The sequence below is a fragment of the Gadus chalcogrammus genome, chromosome 9, assembly GCF_026213295.1.
Source record: "Gadus chalcogrammus isolate NIFS_2021 chromosome 9, NIFS_Gcha_1.0, whole genome shotgun sequence".
Lineage (NCBI taxonomy): Eukaryota > Metazoa > Chordata > Actinopteri > Gadiformes > Gadidae > Gadus > Gadus chalcogrammus.
In genome coordinates, this window is record NC_079420.1 from 15,309,185 (window position 1) to 15,318,956 (window position 9,772).

The window sequence follows — 9,772 nt, forward strand, 5'->3', positions numbered from 1 at the left end:
GAGAGAGAGAGAGAGAGAGAGAGAGAGAGAGAGAGAGAAAGCGAGTCGAGGAACAGCAAGGGGAGTAAGATAGACGTTTTTAGTTATATGTCCTCCTATAATGTTTTGCAGTCGTTTCATTATGAGTGTTGATGTGATGAGTGATTGGACTGTCATAAGGCGAGGACAGTAAGGGACCAATCATAGACTCTCTCAGGAGGATGAATGAGGAGGCAGACAGAAAGATAACAGGGTGCCATGCGGCACGGACAGCACTGAGGGACATTTGAAAAGGGGCGCCTGGGTGTGTGTGTGTGTGTGTGGTGTGTGTGTGGTTTGTGTGTGTGTGTGTGTGTGTGTGTTGTGTGTGTGTGTGGTGTGTGTTGTGTGTGTGGGTGTGTGTGTGTGTGGTGTGTGTGTGTGTGTGTGTGTGTGTGTGTGTGTGTGGTTGTGGGTTTGTGGATGTGTGTGTGTGGTCTGTGGTGTGTGTGTGGTGTGTGTGTGTGTGTGTGTGTGTGCGTGTGGGTGTGTGTGTGTGTGTGGTGTGTGTGTGTGTGTGTGTGTGGTGGGGTGTGTGTGATTGTGTGTGTGTGTGTGTGTGTGTGTGTGTGTGTGTGGGTGTGTGTGTGTGTGTGTGTTGTGTGTGTGTGCGTGTGTGTGTGTGGTTGTGTGTGTGGGTGTGTGGATGTATGTGTGTGTGTGTGTGTATGTGAGTGAGTGTGTGCTTGTTGGTACATGTGCATGTCTAGTGTGTGTGTTTTTGTGTGAGTGTATGTGTGGGGGGGGAAGGGGGTGACATGATTGGGCATCAGCCAGCATCCGCAGTAAGTGTGACTGTGACAGTAGACAGGGTTGATGGACATGAGGGGGGGGTCAATTATTGATTTCATCTTTTTAGACTAAAAAAGACACAGGACTCCGATTATTTACTTGTGACCCCCCCCCCCCCCCCAATTCACACAAACACACACACACAGACGCAACCCCATCTCTGTGATATCGAGGCATCGACCACTCAATGCTAACACCTCTCTAGTCTGTTCATGCCTCTGCTCTGTGTCGTTCACACATGCATGCACGCACACACACACACACACACAACACACCACACACACACACACACCACACACACACACACACACACACACACACACACACACACACACACAACACACACACACACACACACACACAAACACACACACATACATGAATCCTATGATGGAGAAAAAAGACCAACGTTTCATGAGACATTTAAAATGGTTATTTCAACAGGTCCAGAATGTGTAATTAATTATTTTCATGTTGTTCAGATTCGTTTAATACGTGATCTGGGCGCACCGGACTCCCAATGTCCATGATTAACCGATTCTATAATGATATAATGAAAAGAGGATTAGTCAGAAGTATTCAGACACCATAATGACGGACACAAATTAGTCCTTATTGGGCTTGAGTCAGATGGAAGCCTGCTTATTGCTGCATGAAACGTTGTGATGGAGGGTTTGACTCTTGACCTCTCGTCCGCAGAGTGGCCGGAGAGAGAGCACTACCTGGGCCGGTAAGTAACCTCGTCTGCCACTTTTCACACAAATGTTTTTTCACTCGAGGCCTGGGGTCGGTGTGTGTGTGTGTGTGTGTGTGTGTGTGTGTGTGTGTGTGTGTGTGTGTGTGTGTGTGTGTTGTGTGTGTGTGTGTGTGTGTGTGTGTGTGGGTGTGTGCTGTGTGTGTGTGTGTGTGTGTGTGTGTGTGTGTGTGTTGATTTGCATGTATTCAAAGTAGGCTTTTTACGTTTCCAATGTGATTACACACCATCTTCTGTGTGTTACGTGTGTGTGTGTGTGTGTGTGTGTGTGTGTGTGTGTGTGTGTGTGGTGTGTGTGTGTGTGTGTTGGTGTGTGTGTGTTTTTCTTTTTCTTTTTGGGGGAAATGTTTCCTGTTGTCTTTGGATGCGTCTGTTTGCATGCACAGGCACATATGGCTGTGTTTAATTAACAAGATGTTTGTGTCTTAAACACATGCTGCAGGCATGTGTGTGCATGTGTTGTGCCATATAATACGAGTGCATGTTTGTGAGTGATGGGCATGTGGTTTATATACCAAGGCCATTCAACAAGACCACATGAATCTATCCCATATCCCGGTTTCCATGGTAACCAGTGGCTACTTATCACAAGAGTCCCAACAGATCAAACAGGTGTGCACTGATGCCTCTCGACGACTGTTGCTATGAACCTTTGTTCCTTGCAACACAGGTGCTTTCACTAGTGCTGGAGCCTGCAGGAGCCCATAAAACATTAGTGTGTGACTGTATGTAGGTGTGTGTGTGTGCATGTCTATGTGTGTATGTGTGTGTGTGTGTGTGCGGGTGTGAGTGTGTGTGTGTGTGCGCATGCATGTTTTTCTGTGCATACGTGCGTGTATGTGTGTTCGTGCATGCGTGTGTGTGTGCGCGTGTTCACGTATGTGTGTCTGTATGGACATAATAACATACATCTCCTCCTACGGCTAGTGGGGGGTCTGTGAGGGACAGAGGAGTATCATCGGTCAACTACAAGTTAAACGCTGACAAAGGGGAGGGGGGGGGGGGGGGGGAAATGAGTCCCCCAATGAACCAAACGAAGAAGAAACCAATCGCCAGTGCGAGAGAGGAGGGAGACTGTCAAGAAAAAGGGAGGAGGAGGGGGGGGCAGGAAGGAAGAGGGACGAGAGGAGAAAGAACTGAGACTGGGGATGGAGACGTGACTATAGAGACAGAAAATAAAGGCTTGCACACCAGATAGTGGGCCCAGCAGGGGCCCTTTGACTCACAGGGCCTGCCGCTCACACCTCGGCTCCCTGCTACGACACCCCTCCCCATCTCGCCCACCCCTATGTCCCTCACTGCACTGTGGTGCCTCTCCTATTGCTCTCTCTCTCTCTTTATGTCTCGTCTGTCTCTTCTCTCTCTCTCTCTCTCTCTCTCTTCTCTCTCCTCTCTCTCTCCTCTCGCTCTCGCTCTCTCACTCTCACATTCTATGCCTCCGTCTGTCTCTCGCTCTGTCTCTCCCCCCCTCCCTCCCCTCTCTTCAGCACCCAGCAGCACCTGGCTCTAACCCTGCCCCCTGCGGTGGCTCAGTGGCTTCCTCCGTCCTCCTCTCCGCCTGTTCCTCCCTCGCCCGCCCACGTCCAGCACTTGTTGAGTTCCTCATCATCACGCTGCTGTCTCCATCCCCCTCTGTCTCCACCCGGCCACACACACACACACACACACACACACACACACACACACACACACACACACACACACCACACACACACACACACACACACACACACATAACCACACCACGCACACACACACACACACACACACACACAACACACACACACACACACACACACACACACACACACACACACACAGAAACATACACACACACACACACACACGCACAGGCACCCCAGCTCAAATGTCAAAGAAAATAATTAAATATTGGAGGAAATTATTGTGTGATGGTATGATGTTGATGTTTGTATGAATGGAAATAGTCTAGTACCATATGGACCAGGCCTACTACCACCATATGCAAATACAGACAAACAAAACATCTCTGCAGCAATATATTAGCATATTATACATATGCCTGGTAGGATGCTGGGGGTTTTGATGTATGTGTACTGTAATCTATTGTTATTAACTATATATGTATATAAATATCTCTCTCTCTCTCTCTCTCTATCTCTCTCTCTATCTCTCTCTCTCTCTCTTTCTCCTCTCTTCTCTCTCTCTCTCTCTCTCTCTTCTCTCTCTCTCTCTCTCTCTCTCTCTCTTTCAAATATATTTATAATCTTTCAATGTGAGAAACTATCTTCATTGTACATTTATGTATGATTGGTTAGTTAATGTTTATATACCATAACTGGGATCTTTTTTCTCTCTCTCTCTCTCTCTCTCTCTCTCTCTCTCTCTCTCTCTCTCTCTCTCTCTCTCTCTCTCTTCTCCTCTCTCTCTCTCTCTCTCCTCTCTCTCTCTCCTCTCTCTCTCTCTCTCTCTCTCTCTATCCACATGGTATCTTCAATATGGTGCTCAGCCTACATGACACTCTACCACTTCTCTTCTCTAACTAACACTTCTCCTCCACCACCTACCTCACATCCCTTGTCTAGAATAGCACCTCCTCCACCCCTCCTCTCTCCATTCTTTCAACACCCACCCCCCTCTCTCTCCCCTCCTCCGCCATCCAAGCATGTTAGCTCTCAGACCCTGCTCCCCCTCCCAGCTTGGTGTGGTCCCCAAGAGTCCAAATGAAATCCTTGAAGCAATGCTTAAAGGGCTCAGTGTTGCCATGCATGGACTGAGCCTGGTACTCAGATATGACGAAGAGGCTACTCCTGATTACCTAAACGATGGGACACCTCAGCCTTTGACTGGGTGTTGTGTGTAGGGATCAATACATATAAAATACATATTATTACCTTACAAGTCCCATTCAGCTTGTTCTGAGGGACAGGTGATCAAGTCTTCATCGAAAGACAACCATTTGAAACATCCTTAAAGCAAACCCGAATACACCGCTATGATTCTAATTGTCTATAAAAGACTCATTGTACTTAAAGATTGTTGTGTTAAGTTTTCTAACAGAAGTTATTGAAGCAATGGTCGGTTTTGGCAGGACTTGAGGTCATATGACATTAACTGCAGCAGGGAAGGAAAGCATTTTCTTCCCAGGATCGAGGCGTGATCTAGATAATATATGGACAGATACTACCTTTGATATTTACCCATGTGCTTTAGCCCCTGCATTTCCATCACAGTCTGACAGTTGAACAACAATAATTCAATTGTACTAAAACAATTAATAGAAGCAGTCTAAAAAAAAACATGTGCATCACACCAAAGTAATACAAAATGTTCCCCTGGGATGATTAATTATTACGTATGCTAATGAGAGGACAGCAGTGGGAAATCTGTTCTTTCACAGATTGAGTAAATGGAAATGTTTCATGTGGATGAGACAGAGACATTCTGCTCTTCAGTGAATTCCATTTCCATTTGCTGGTTTCAGCGACAGATGCTCAGAGAGAGCGGAGCACATGTACCTCCCCCACATGAGCAGCAATTACTGCAATGAGCAAATGAAGGGCCGTGTTCCATCAGGGGCATCGTGGGGGGTAGAGAGAGAGAGAGACGGCGCCAGAGACCCAGGGAAACGGGAGAGAGGGGAAGGAGGCAGAGTGAGGAAGGAGAGAGTAACACATAATTGTCTTCCCTCGCCTCTCTGTTCGCCACCCGTTAAATATACACACAATCCCTCCATTTCTCCCCATGTGGATAATACCGCAGTTGATATAAAAAAGAAATGCGTCCACTTATTTTATTTACTTTACTCTCTTGCTCTCACTCTCTGTATCTCTCAATGCCGCTCTATTTTTCTTTCTATCTTTCTGTCGCTCTCTCCCTCACTCTCTCCATGCACTCCTTTCGTCTTCTGTGCCTTGTCGTCTTGTCACATCACAAGGGGAAGTGTAACCTATGCCTGCTGGCATGAATACGTGAGCTCTAAGGCAGGGCGGGGTTCGGACCGGTGTCTTAACGGCTCAGAGCGTTTAGGTAAACAATGTCCCCCTGCCCCACCTGGCTGACTTTCCATCTGTCTGTGTGTTTAGTCATCAGGTAGCGTCACTGGTTTGACTAACGGTTCCTCTGTCCGTCCGGTTCTGTCTGTCCGTTGGTCTGCTTGACTGTCTTGCTGTCTTAGTGAGAAAAGGAAAAGGGAGTTAGGGGAAGGGAAAATATGGAGAGAATACAGAGAGAAGAGAAGGAGTGAGATGGGGGGGAAGGAGAAAGTGTTTGTGTTACCGCCACGCTGGGCAGGACAGAGCCACTTCCTGCTCAGCTCCCTTCCCTCGCCGCCTGTGACTCCGCTCGCTTTCAGTCCACTAAAATAAAATCAATACCAAACGCTAGGAGGTGAGAGGTGAGGCTGGAGAAGATGTGTGTCTGCGTGTGTGTGTGTGTGTGTGTGTGTGTGTGTGTGTGTGTGTGAGTGCATGCAGGTGTGTGCCTGTGTGTGTGTGTGTGGGGGGTGGGGGGGGTCGTCTTTATTGGAGAAGGGCGTGGAAAGTAACCGAAAGGAAGGAGGAGGAGCAGCTGGAGGAGGAGCGAGGAGGAGGACAGAAAGAGGAGGGAAGGAGAGGAGGTTGGAGGGGGAGGAAGGGGAGAGGGGACATTCTTAATGAATTGTGTTGGTAGCTCGTAACCTGCCGGGCGGACCAAACGATTTCCAAAGGTTAGTGGTTTACATGCCGGCCGCGCGGCAAGGAGACGCCCATTTCCCTGAGGCTTTACTGTTATTCCAGACCTTTACCTGCACGCCTCCCCTGGTTATTTCTCTGGCTGCCTCTAAGTACAAAGACCTTCATCTCCCAGTGAAGAGCGCAATTTATCCCGCTGTAATGAAATAGAATTATTTAGCGGGCTGCCCATAATCGTTACTCTGAATCCAGAGGATAATTGCACCCAATTGTCACCACGAAATATATCTATTTTTTTGCCTAGAGGGAGAGAGTGAGGAGAAGAGAGATTATCTGTGTAACAAAGGTGGGTAAGGTATGTGAAAAATGGGACGCCCATTATGTGCATGTGCCATTGCACGTACTTGGATGAGTGTATGTGTGTGTGTGTTGTGTGTGTGTGTGTGTTGTGTGTGTGGTGTGTGTGTGTGTGTGTGTGTGCATGTGTGTTTAGGTGTGTTTGTTTGTGTGCGTATGTGTGTGTGTGTTAGTGTGTGTGTGTGTGTTTGCGTGTGTTTGTATGTGCGCTGTGTGTGAGTTTGCGCGTGTTTGTGTGTGTGTGTGCGTTTGTGTAAGCGTGCATGCGTGTGTTTGTGTGCGTGTGTGTGTGTGCGTATTTGTATGTGTATGTTGCGTTGGTGCAGCGTGCCGTTGCGTGTCTCCCTTTGTGTGGCGGCCGGCCAGCAGGACCTTGAGCAGCGGGCTCCAGTGCACCTTGGCTAATATCTGGAGCATGATGTCTCCTGTGGGAGGCTATCGAGCGACGAGCAGGAACCCGGCCGGAGAGACGGAGACGAGGGAAAGGACTGAGGGGAAAGGGAACGAGGAACAGGGCACGCTGGCGGGAGAGAGCTGACAGAGGAAACAGAGAAGGGCGCTGTTCTGATGGCTGCATTGTGGAGGGGCTCTGGGTCTCCTGCTGCACACTGTGATAACAACACGCTCACGCTGCCTCCCAGAGGATACATGGCCCTGTTGAACTGGGTCACCAGGGCTCCGCCTCAGTGGACGCTGAGCGGGGTTCTATAGAGTTCTACACGACACCCCTTAAGCCCCTAACATCTCAGGAGAAAAACAAACAGACAAAAGCATCGACTGACTGCCGACGTCTGAGGTTTATAATCTAGGATCATGGGTTATGTATACAGTACATATATTTTTAATGCAACGACCGTCTCTCACAGGTGCAAACCATTGTACCACTAACCTCTCTGTTCCCACCCTGCTATTGTTTCAAACTTAATTTCCAAGTGGCAGTCCCTGTGAATGTGGAGCAGGTTGCCTGGTAACAACGAGGGTTGCTGTTGGATCCTTCTGGCGGTGTTGAGGTGTGTGTGAGTAGGACACAAGGGGTGGTTGCTCTGCATTCCGTGTGTGAATGTGAGCACAGTGTGTGCGTGTGTGCGGTTTGCATGTGTGCGGGGCGGGGGTGGTTTGTGTGTGAGCGGGGGGGGTGGTGGTGGGGTTGGTGGTGGTGTGTGGTAGGGTAAGGGGGTGTTGGTGTGTTTGTAGGGGTGCTGGTGCTGGTGGCGTGTGTTGTGGGGGTAAGGGTGGGGGTGTGTTGTAGGGGTGCTGTGGCGTGTGTGTGGGGGTAAGGGTGGGGGTGTGTTTGTGCGTTCGTGGGAGAGGGGGTGGTGGTGGTGGTGGGTGGTGTGTGTGTGGGTCGGCGGTGGGGTTGGTGATGTGTGTGCGTGGGTGTGGTGGTGGGGGTGTTTGTGTATGTGGTGGGGGGGAGGGTGTGGTCACTTATTATTTCAGTGAAGAGAGGTCTGACATCTTTGTCGGACCGAATATGGGCGACTGAGTGGGCCCCATCATTGTCGGCGTGGAGAAGACACCCATGACCCCCCCCCCCCCCCCCACCTCGCAACGCTGAGACAATAACAAGGTCGGGGCGGGGGGCTTCAGAGGGACAGCGCCGTGTCGCTTAACCGCCATTAAAGAGGAATAGAAACGGAACAGCGCTGATGTCAGCGATAGGCCGCGATATTAACAGGACATTTGCGCGAAGCGCCGGGGCGCGGTGGGGGGGGGGGGGGGGGGGCTGTCCGCTAAATGGACGCCCGTGGTTCATTTACAGGTGTTTGTCATCTCACACGCACATCCGCCACTCAACAGGCTGTGGGATGTTTTTCTTGAATAACAGCCAGGCCGTAAATAAAGTGATATCCCTGCTTATCAGTCATCCTCTTACCTTCTGCGTCCCCTTCCCCTCATTGTTCCTCCTGCGGCAGTTGGCTGAGAAACAGATTTCAGCCCTTTTTATTCCGGCGAGCTTTGATTTCAATGACTCAATGTCCCTCTGCCCCGGGGGTGTCACTGTTGGTAATTAAAATCGGCCGTAAATTGGATTCTTGGCTGGCTATGACACCATGCCGACCCTCGGACCCCTGCCCTCTCTGCCTGCTCTAGGAGACAGGCTGGCTTCAACCAAGGGAACTGTTATTAAATTCTGCGTAGTGGGGACTCTAACGTTCAGTCGCTTACTGTTTTTCAGAGATTTATATTATGTAGACGAAAAGAAGCGATGCGGGAGATTCAAATTGTGTCCTTTTCCCATTATTAAAATACCTTCTGCTGGTTTGTGTGTGTGTGTGTGTGTGTGTGGTGTGTGTGTGTGTGTGTGTGTGGTGTGTGTGTGTGTGTGTGTGTGTGTGTGTGTGTGTGTGTGTGTGTGTGTGTGTGTGTGTGTGGCTGTGTTGTGGTGTGTGTGTGCAGGACACAAGTCATGGCAGTATATATAGCGCCCACTCTTTTTGACTCTCGCCTCTGGTACTCCTGCTTGATGTTTGTCTGGCTGCAAACGGTGTGCTGTGTGGAGTCCACATCGTTTGTGAGCATTGCTGTTGTTTTGTGTTTTCAGGCGCCTGCTCTTCACGCGGTGCAGATTTCCATTGGCGTGGCGCACCTTGGAAGACTAGTGATTTTGTTGTTGTTAAATATTGACTTTCATGACAACAAGTCTCTGTCTCCCTCAGTGAGCTGCGTCCTCACTTCTCGCAGGCCAACCGTTGCCTGCTGAAATGCACGACTCTGTTTACCCGTTACAGCAATCTAGCGACTCGCCTTCATGCTCCCTATCAAGAAAATTAAGGAGAACGCAGAGTTTCCCAAAGGAGGAAGATCTCAGCAGAGTGGTTCGGATAAAGCCTGTGTTGATATTCCAGGACCTTGACTCTTGACCCTTCCCTCCATCTCTTTCTGTTGGCGGTATATCCCGCCAAGGTCAACGAGGGATGTCAACAAAAACAATGACGTAAGTTTCGCTCAGTTTTTGTCCATGTTTACGGAAAATAATGTAATGTAATTTAAATAATGTACACGTGACTTCTATGATGCGCCTACAAATAAATGCACGGTGCAAACATGTCGCAGATGACTACATCAAAACGAGTGTCAGACAAGAAGAATAAAGTATACTTTGTTGATTTGCAATATGCTTTCATTTATTCACATGTTGCACAATCACGGTGTGTTGTTATGACTTTACCTGACAATAAAAGGAGAGCTGTGCCTC